The following is a 9,136-nucleotide window of genomic DNA, read 5'->3' on the forward strand; positions in this document are numbered from 1 at the left end:
TTAGCGGGTATTCGCAGACAACGAAAGGGAAAGAAAACATTTTTTAAAACTTGATTTGAAAAAGGACTGAATTGGGGGAGGATGGACCATTCCTTCCTCCCACTGGTGTTTAACAAGCCCCCGGCTACACAGCAAGCCTGGGCTGAAGACCCGAGAGCCAAGGAGGAAGGAGGGACGCTTCCCAGTCCCAGGGAGGTGGTACCACCGAGGGGACAAGCATGGAAATGAGTAGGGCGGAGCCTACCCGAGAAATAGGAGGAGGTGCAGATAAACCAGCAGATAAACCAGCCGGGGGACCCAGTGGAGAAAACTTGGCACACGTGACAGCCTGGTGACGAGGCCAGCTGGCTGCCGGGACTCCTCTCCTGACGGCTCGCGCACGCTCTTCAAAGGGTTTCTATGCTTGGCCGCATGGAAAATGTGCAGGACGTGGAGTCCGGAGTCTGTTCGGGCTCTGCTGCTGCTGAGCTGCGGGGATCTAGTCTGATGTTGAACTCGGGGAGCCCCGCACGTACCTCTAGCGTCTCAGAACACGCCCCGCCCCGTGGGGACACGCGCTTCCAGCGCTGGAGTCCTGCGGCATCGCCGACGTGGGGCTTGGAGGAGCGACAGTCGGCTGGCGCTCGGTTTGTCGTTTTGCGGAATGAACCAGACATGACTCACGAGGGCAAATCCGTGCCTGGAGATCACGGGGAGTGAGGGCTGAGCGCTCTGTGGCCGTGGAGCAAACCCCCCTCCCCCCACCGGCATTTCCTGGGGCCCCCAAGCAGACCGCTCCCCACGGGGCGGGGCCTGAAGTCAGGAAGGAGTCCAGTAACTTCGCATCTGCCAGACCGGGGAGACTGCAGGCTCATCGCCACTCTGATTTAAACATTTTTTCCTAATAGAAAGTCTTCACCTCTCCTTTTTTGGTCACTTAAGCTCTCTTGCTGGTGGTTTTAAAATGTCCCTTATTCCATGACATTATAGGAAAGGCGCTTTTGGAGCCATAGTTTAGTTACAAACGAGTCCCGCACAACTGTTTTTTATTTCCATTTTGTTTCACTGACTGAGAATGTAATTGAACTTCACTGCTGTTGTGCTCTGTTCTCCGCTCTGTGGAAATGTGTTCTGAATTAAAGCCCACGAATAAACCAGAGCAGGCCTAAGTATTGCCCTTCAGCTTTGGCGTAGCCTGTGAGCCAAGAACAGATAGAGAATGTGGTTTTATGAGCCCCAGATGGCGCAGTGGGTGTCACGGACGTCTTTATGTGAGAGGTCAGGGGTTCAGTCTCCATCTGGAGCCGCTCCAGAGCCACTCTGGATCTCAGGGAGTCGGTGCGGATCCTGGGCCGGGACCGGCTGCCTCGTCCACCTCGGCACTGGGCCTCCGTCAGGCCGGGTCAGCGGCCTCACTCTGGACGCGTGCCTGTCGTGGAAGCCTGTGCCCACTCAGCAGGGGACCTCAGGGCACCCGCTCACTTGTTTGTGGAGCAAGAGGGGCGGCTCCCAGGGTACTTTCCGGTCACCAGGGCTGCAGTCCTTGCAGAGGCAGTAACTAGAAGTTTCGGGGACGGCTCCGCTTCTCTGCAGAGCAGACATAAATCCAGACGTCGCCATGGCCTTTTGTTTCTCTTGAAGAACGCTGACACGGAATGTCCTAAGAGGTGGTGGGCACGGAGTTACAGTTCACCTCCTGACTTGCGGCCTGAACCAGCACTCTGCAGTTCGGGAAAGCCCCGCAGCATTGGGAGTGCCGTCCTGGTCCGAGGCACATTCTCGCTGCGGTCGCAGCATCCAGCCAAGGCAGCCGTTGCCCTGCAAAACCCAAACTCGTCCCCATGTCCTCTGCCCCCAGCCCTTGGCAGCCTCAACTCCTGGACTCTGACGGGTCCCGCGGGTTCCCCTCCCCGCCGCCTCCCGAGCCGGTGCACCAGCAAGAACCATGTCCCATGGACAGCCAGCGTCGGGGAGGCCTCCTCCGGCGGGTGTGGGTGTGGGGGCGAGCAGAGAGGGCCGGCTCCTAGTGCTTCTGCAGATTCCCGTGGGGTCACCGGGCTCCCCGGCTGTCTCCAGGGCTGTGGCATCTCCCATCTGCCCATGGGCCGGCCTGGACCAAGGGCACGGAGAGAGCCGTGGGAAAGACCTGTAGGCGAGTGGGACTGGTATTTTGATCTCCGATGGTCTTATTCGACAACCGGCTCAGAGCTCTGGAAGAGAAGCGGTGCTTCTTGTGGGGCCCCCGCCCCAAACCCAACAGGGGCCCGAGACCACGGTGCACACTGCGTGTCTCTGCGGTGTCACTTGGCCCGCGGCTTCCGCCCGTCCTGGGAACCAGAGGCAGCACCCTCGGCCTGGCGCCAGACCCGCCATGCGCCCGCGATCCCCCTGGGCCTGCTCCCGCCGCCCCGGAGAGGCAGCTGCCACGATCTTGCCAGCTTTCCCGCCAACCCGCTGCTTCTGCCCGGCTCCCGGTGAGCTCGTCAGGCTTCTCTGTCCTCCGAGGCCTCGGCGCGCTTCCGCAGAGCGCTGGCCCTTGGTTTCCAGCGCGGGTCTCCTGACCTGGCTTGTCCCGCTCGTCACCATCACACTGAGGCTGCACATTTGCCGCAAGGACACTGCGAGCCGGGCCTGCCTGTAGCGGTGGCCTGCACCTCTCGGGATCAGAATGGCTGCGGCCAGAGCCAGCCTTTGTTTGACTCCGATGGTGTCCCCGGCAGAAGTCACTGGACGTTTTCCGGCATCTCACTGAACAGAGTATCCAACTCATTGGTCTTGATTTCACGATTACATTTATTCGGCATGTAAATATGGTCTATATGCATGGGAGGCTTTGCCTGGTCTTTGAGGGACTCAAACTCGTGCCCGGCAGACTGTGAGGGCTCATGTAACACCAGTCCCCGTTGCTACTGCTGTTCACGTCACTCGGGTGCCATATGGTTAGAAATAGGACAACTTATAAAGATGCAGAAATTCAGAAAATTACTAACTATATAAGATTATTATTACTATTACCTTGTTTTTAAGTGTGAAGTGCACCATCTCCAAATGTTTCTTCTTTAAAGACTGCTCCTCTGGGCACCCAGCTGGCTGGCTGGGGGGGAGAGCACGTGACTCTTGATCTCAGGGTCAGAGTTCAAGGCCCACAGCAGGCACAGAGCTTGAAAATAGACAAATAAAATAAAATAAATGAGTAATAAAAACAGACTGCCCCTGTACTCCCTGAACGGTTCCTACTTTCAAATCTTCATAATAACTGTCCGTTATTCCCGTGCAGCTGGGTCAGGGATGATTTTGGTACTTGATACTTTCCTGTACTTTAAAGCTTTTGGACAATGAACAGTGTGTTTCTTCTATTATAATAAAATGTTACTTAAAACATCTTAGAACGTTACCCTTACACCCTGGTCCAAAGGGAGCGGAAATCTCACTTCGCTGCAGAGACAGCCGCTTCTCCCTGCTGGCTGGGGCCCCGCAGGCACACACACATGCTTGTTTACATGTGAGAGTGGCGTCGGGGACATGACTTTGTTAGCTTGTAAAATACGCATATTTTTATTCATCATTCTCCTTTTGGAAATAGTAGCACCAGGAAAACGTGATCTGTTAAAATTTCCGCAAATCAGTGAAGAATTTTAATTTACTTATGCTTTGGCTTTGGGAGAACAGGATTGCTTAAGCAAACTCCCTCCGGAGCTTGGTGCGCTGTGGGCCAGGCCCTGGATTGAATTCAAGGGTTCCGTTTCCCCACTTACGTGTAACTCTGTGGAGAATTAGCGCCGCACTGAAACAGCATCTGTTCACCATGCTCTGTCAGAACCTTGAGTGGATTTTTAACCTAAGTGGGTTTAATTCAGAAAACTCTTTCTACAGAGGTCAACTTTGAAAGCTCTGCTATCCAGGAAAACATTCGGAGGAAGGCTGCGCAGCCGGAGTTCCAACTGAGAAGGGAGGAGCCTGGTGGCTGCGAGCAGTCTTCCGTGGTGGGTGAGGCAAAGCCCGCCAGCGGGGCTGACTCTGGGAAGGTCCCCGCCAGGGCCCACCTGCCAGGGCCTCACGCGTTCAGGTCCTGCAACAAAGCTCGTCGAAGTCCCCAGAGCACTCGGGCACAAAACTCTCCAGGCTCTTCTCTGGCTGGATGGCAGGTAACGGCCTGCCTGGGGAGAAGGCTAGTAGGACGGCGGTGGAAGGAGCAGGGGACCGTCCACACTGAAGGGATCAGGGCGGGCCCCCCAAATCATGCCACGCGGCATACGGATTGTCCTGAGCGAAAGAACTTGAGAAACAGCAGATGCAGAAGGGCTCGCTGACCTCCATTCCATCTAAAAGCAGGTCATACGGCATCTGGGATGAAGTGCCCGGCTTGTACCCAGAAGAGAACATGGTCGTCAGCCGAGACCGAGGCAACAGACGCGGATCTGCACCCGCAGGCCCTTACCGAGACAGCCCTTGTCTCCCATGTGTTTCTCTCGCATGATCGGCCACTGTCCTGGGAGCATAAGCCCCTTTCCCTTTGTCTTGACTCCACGATTGGCCGCTCTTTGTTGGAAACGGTATGTAAGGTTCTCAGACCTAACCTTTCCTTTGGGGTTTTCGTTTCATCTCTGTTAAGGCCTCTCATATGAAATAATGAATTTTTGTTTGGTTCTGTTTGGGGTATTTGTGGGTGGTTCAAAACGTAGAGCCCCAGACACTGAACCCAAGAGGGTCCCCTGACTCTCTTTTATTCACACAAGTAAAACTCCCTCAAGAAGTCCCAGAAGCTAGGGAGGCCGACACCCTCCTTACTGTAGAAGTTAAAAGAAAAAAAGGTTACGTCTGTCCGTTTTTGTGGGGACTTACAATTCGGACCAGCGGTGCGTGTGGGAAATGAATCTTCTCTGAGAGGATGAGCCCCTCCGAGAATGTGGTGGAAGCCGTGGCAGAAAGCGGGCAGGTGGCCAGCTGTGAGAGGAGAGTGGGTGGTCCCTCCCGACAGCCTCCAGAGGTGGTCCGTGCTAACTGGGGCAGAGCGTCGGGGAACGCGGCCCGGGGCGCTGTGGGCTTGGCACGGCGGTGGTCGACACCCCACGTCTGGGTCTGTGGCTGCTCTCCCATCAGTGAGGGTCCCGACCAGTCGCTCTTCAGAGCTCGAGACGTCCTTGCAGTGGCCGGGGAGCCCTTATCACCATCTCCCAAGAGTGGCTAATCCTCCTCTAAACAACATTCCTTTTTTGTTTTTTTTTTAACTGAAGAGCAGGGAGCGCTCCTCCCGGCAGAGGCGGGAGCGGAAACAGCAGCTCTGCCTTGTTTACCCGTTCCAAGACGTCTGGGGCAAGCGTCCTAGGTTCTTTGTTTCTCGGTTTCCTCGTATGTAAAGCTGGGACAACCATAGTATCGTTCGCATACAGTTGCTGTGAAGAGTCCATGCGCTGATAAGTGTCAGATCAGAAACTGTCCCGGCTTGGGGAGTGACAGATCATGAATTCAGGGATCAATGGACGTAGGATCTCTAAGCTTCCCCTGCTCCAAGGATCCGGGAGTCGTGATGACATGAGCGCGATCTCCATATACCATCGACCATCCTGTTGACATGTTTTTATGTCACTCAACGCCCTGAACAATCCTGTGACTCAGGCTAAATCACCCCAACAGACAGAGGGGAGACCAAACTCGGCAGCCGGCCTCAGACGGCACAGCTCAGTCTTGAAGACACCACAGCCAGGTGCAGACCCTCTCCTCCCCGAACCTCAGAGCAACATAGAGAACAAGGGAACAGTATCCGAACGCCAAAGAAAGCTTGCACCCCAGAAAGGGAAGAGGCAACGAAGTATGCCACATGAATGGACAGTTCCTGCACGAAACTCACATGGCCGGGACGTCTGGATAAGTGCTCAGCTCAGTGCGTGTCAACAAGGGCAAACTAAAACCACAATGAGCTACCAGGGACTACCCCCCAGAAGTGCTCGTGAGCGTGGGGGAAGTGGAGAGTCCCTCTGCTACGGGCGGCAGATGGGCTTTCTGAGCTCCAAAGCTCCCCTTCCACTACCTCCCGACCTCCCAGACGGCCGCTGAGAAGTCTTAAGCTACTATGTTTCTGATTCTTTTCCTGTGTGCTTTAAGATGCTTTGGGTAGTGAGGGACTGTGGGAGAGAAACAACTTTCCATCCACCTTCTTATGTTCCTGGATGCTGGTTTACAAATTCCATCAGCGAAGAGATTCACAGGACAAAAGGCAGACGAACTTTATGGGACGTTAATCTTAACTCTCACAGGTACATGAAGGTCTTCATAGAAAAGAAGCAAACACCCAGGGAGGCGGACAGACCTGGAGGCTTACAGATGATGACTACATATGCGATTTCTACGGGATAAACTGTACGGACACAGCTGGACAGAGGAAACAGGTTTGGGCTTCCAGGGGCCGTAAATGATGGGAAGGTACCCACACGGGGGAAGGTGCTGGAAGATAAGGTTATTTAGTGAGCTTTGTTCACGCAGACTCAGGGTGGGGCCACCCCACCTCTGGTCATAACATTGCTCCTCCCTTGCTGATCCGGCAGAGGGGACACACCTTCACAAAGAGAAAATCAGGCCTTATTTTTAGGATTAGGGGAGGACAGAGAGCTTCTCAATTGCCTTCAGCTCAAAAGTAATCCTTATGCCGAGGGGGCGCATTTGGGGGGGTCACGTTCCCATCCTCCCACAACATAACATCTGTCCAGAAATGACACGAGTACCTTGACGGTTCCCTCAGCGGGAGGTCCAGAAGGAAGCAGTCCTGAGGTTGGTCTGGTACGTCTCCACGCTCATCAAGGGCCCAGGCGCCTTCCGGCGATCGACTCCATCACCGCCAGCGCGTCAGCCACGCACTTCCTGCTGGGGTAAGACGGCTGCATCAGCTCCAAACCTCACGTCCTGAGTCACAGGGAGAGGGGCAGTAAGAGGAAGCCATCCTCCGCAGAGGTGACCTTGAATTCCCTTGCTTGGGGCCCGGCCACACCACACCCTGTCCAGCACCTGGCCACGGGGTCCTAGATGACCATGCAGGCCCCGTCGTGACTCCTCCCATGGGATGGGCCACACTGCAGGCCTCTGGTCTGGGTTCTGCTGTTTCCCCAGAAAAGGGAAAGGGCTGCCTGGCAGACATTACAGTATCTGCCACGATAGGGGAGCCGTGTTATTTTCCTCTGTGAAACTTCCAGATTATCAGTTCTCTCCGACGTCTGGGGTGGACGTGGAGAAGTCTGAGGCCCATATTCTTTAATCCAGCCATGGCTAGAACATTCAGCTGAAGCAGAAGCATTTCATGAGAAACTCCAAGAAAATGGAAATCTGCTAAAACGGGTGCTTTTTGAAAAGAACCCTGAGGGGTGCCTGGGTGGCTCAGTGGGTTAAAGCCTCTACCTTCAGCTCAGGTCATGATCCCAGGGTCCTGGGATTGAGCCCCACATCGGGCTCTCTGCTCAGCAGGGAGCCTGCTTCCTCCTCTCTCTCTCTGCCTGCCTCTCTGTCTACTTGTGATCTCTATCTGTTAAATAAATAAATAAAATCTTTAAAAAAAAAAAAAAAAAAAAAAAAAAAAGAAAAGAACCCTGAGCTAGACAATAGGTAGTTTTTAGGTAGGGAAGGAGGTGTTCCACTGGACAAGCCTGCGAAATCTACACATATTGTAGATCTCGTTAGCATAAAGTTAACTCTGGCTAAGTCTTTGTGGTAGGAACTTGAAGCGGCTTTCCTGGAACACGATAGTGTTCACAGTTCATGCAGTTTTCTTGTAACCTTGGGACCAGAGTATGTTTGCCACAAGACAGTCCAAGTTTTCAGGCTATTTGGTATAGACAACTGTGTGTGTTCCCTTCAATTTCAAAACTACATTTCTTACCGGAGACTGATTTTACTCACACTGCGGTGATTCAGTCTGATTGACTCTGCCTCTTAAAGCTAGAACACATTTTTATGAATACTTATTTATAAATTGAACAGCTTAACTTGGAAACACAATTCAGAAACTTGATTTGTTACAATACGTGAAGTTTCATAATGACGTGCTTTGCTATAGGTCTCTGAAACTCATTTTCTGAGGTGTTCAATGGGCTTCTTTGATACGGAAGCTCATGTCTCTGGTTTGGGGAAATTTCTGTGTATTCATTTTTGAGGAGTATAGATGCTAAGAAGCGAGCCGGCAGTGTGAGGGGAGCAGGGGGCTGGCGGCCCACTGGAGCATGCGGGGCAGGGAGCCAGGCCTTTCATGGCACATGTCAGCACCTGGAGGCCTGTCCTCCACAGAAGGTCCTGGGAGGGGTGGCACCGGGCCGGGAGAGCCTGCCTGCTGGAATTCTGGAAGCAAGACAGGGCGAATGTGCTGGACAGACACGTCATCTGGACAGTAGTCATCCGGCTACTCCTTCCAGGAAGAGCTTGCCACCCCCAGCTGTCAGCAACTCAAGGGTCTGCCTCGGTGGCGGGGAGCCCCTTCTCCGGCAGCCCCGTCCAGTGCCCGAGGGAGGTGAGCACTGGCTGGCTGTGTCTGGGGCTGATCCCGAGCAGCACAGCACAGTCTGCTCACTGTGTCACCGAAGTACACGGGAAACGCTGAGGTGTCGTCTGCAAAATGTAAGGGTCGTCACAGCAGACACCGTTGATGCCGCGTTTCCTTGGAGCTCACGTTTGCAGACCCACGACCTCTATGGCAAGCACCGTGGCCACGAGAGCTTGTGTTGGGTGGACGAGGACATGCTGGAGCAGCCCCGGGCCCAGAGTGGCGGCCAACCACCCCAGAGCGGCTAAGCGGTCAGATGGGAGGACCCCAGCAGGGCCGAGCCCCGGCTGCCCACACCGGGACACTCTCACGGATGCGGCCCCTGGAGCTATGTCAGTGCCTTGGCCTCCCTTGCGGGAGCCTCCTCAGATGGCCTCCCAGAGAAGCTCCTGTGCCTGTGACCTTCATTTGAGGGCCTGCACTGGCGGGAGCCCCAACGCAGACACGGCCAGTCAGCACCAAGCTAGATACCGACATGCAAGCTCTCGATCAGAGCAGAGTGTGGGGGCTAGCTGTGGGCGTCCCTTCCGCCTGGCCGTCTTCAGTGGGCTCGGCGTCCTATCTGCTCTGCCCCGTGGGGGCCCCACACAGCACCGAGAAGCAGGTGCTTCCCCCTCGTTTCACAGAGGGGGAAAC

The sequence above is a fragment of the Meles meles genome, chromosome 11, assembly GCF_922984935.1.
Source record: "Meles meles chromosome 11, mMelMel3.1 paternal haplotype, whole genome shotgun sequence".
NCBI lineage: Eukaryota > Metazoa > Chordata > Mammalia > Carnivora > Mustelidae > Meles > Meles meles.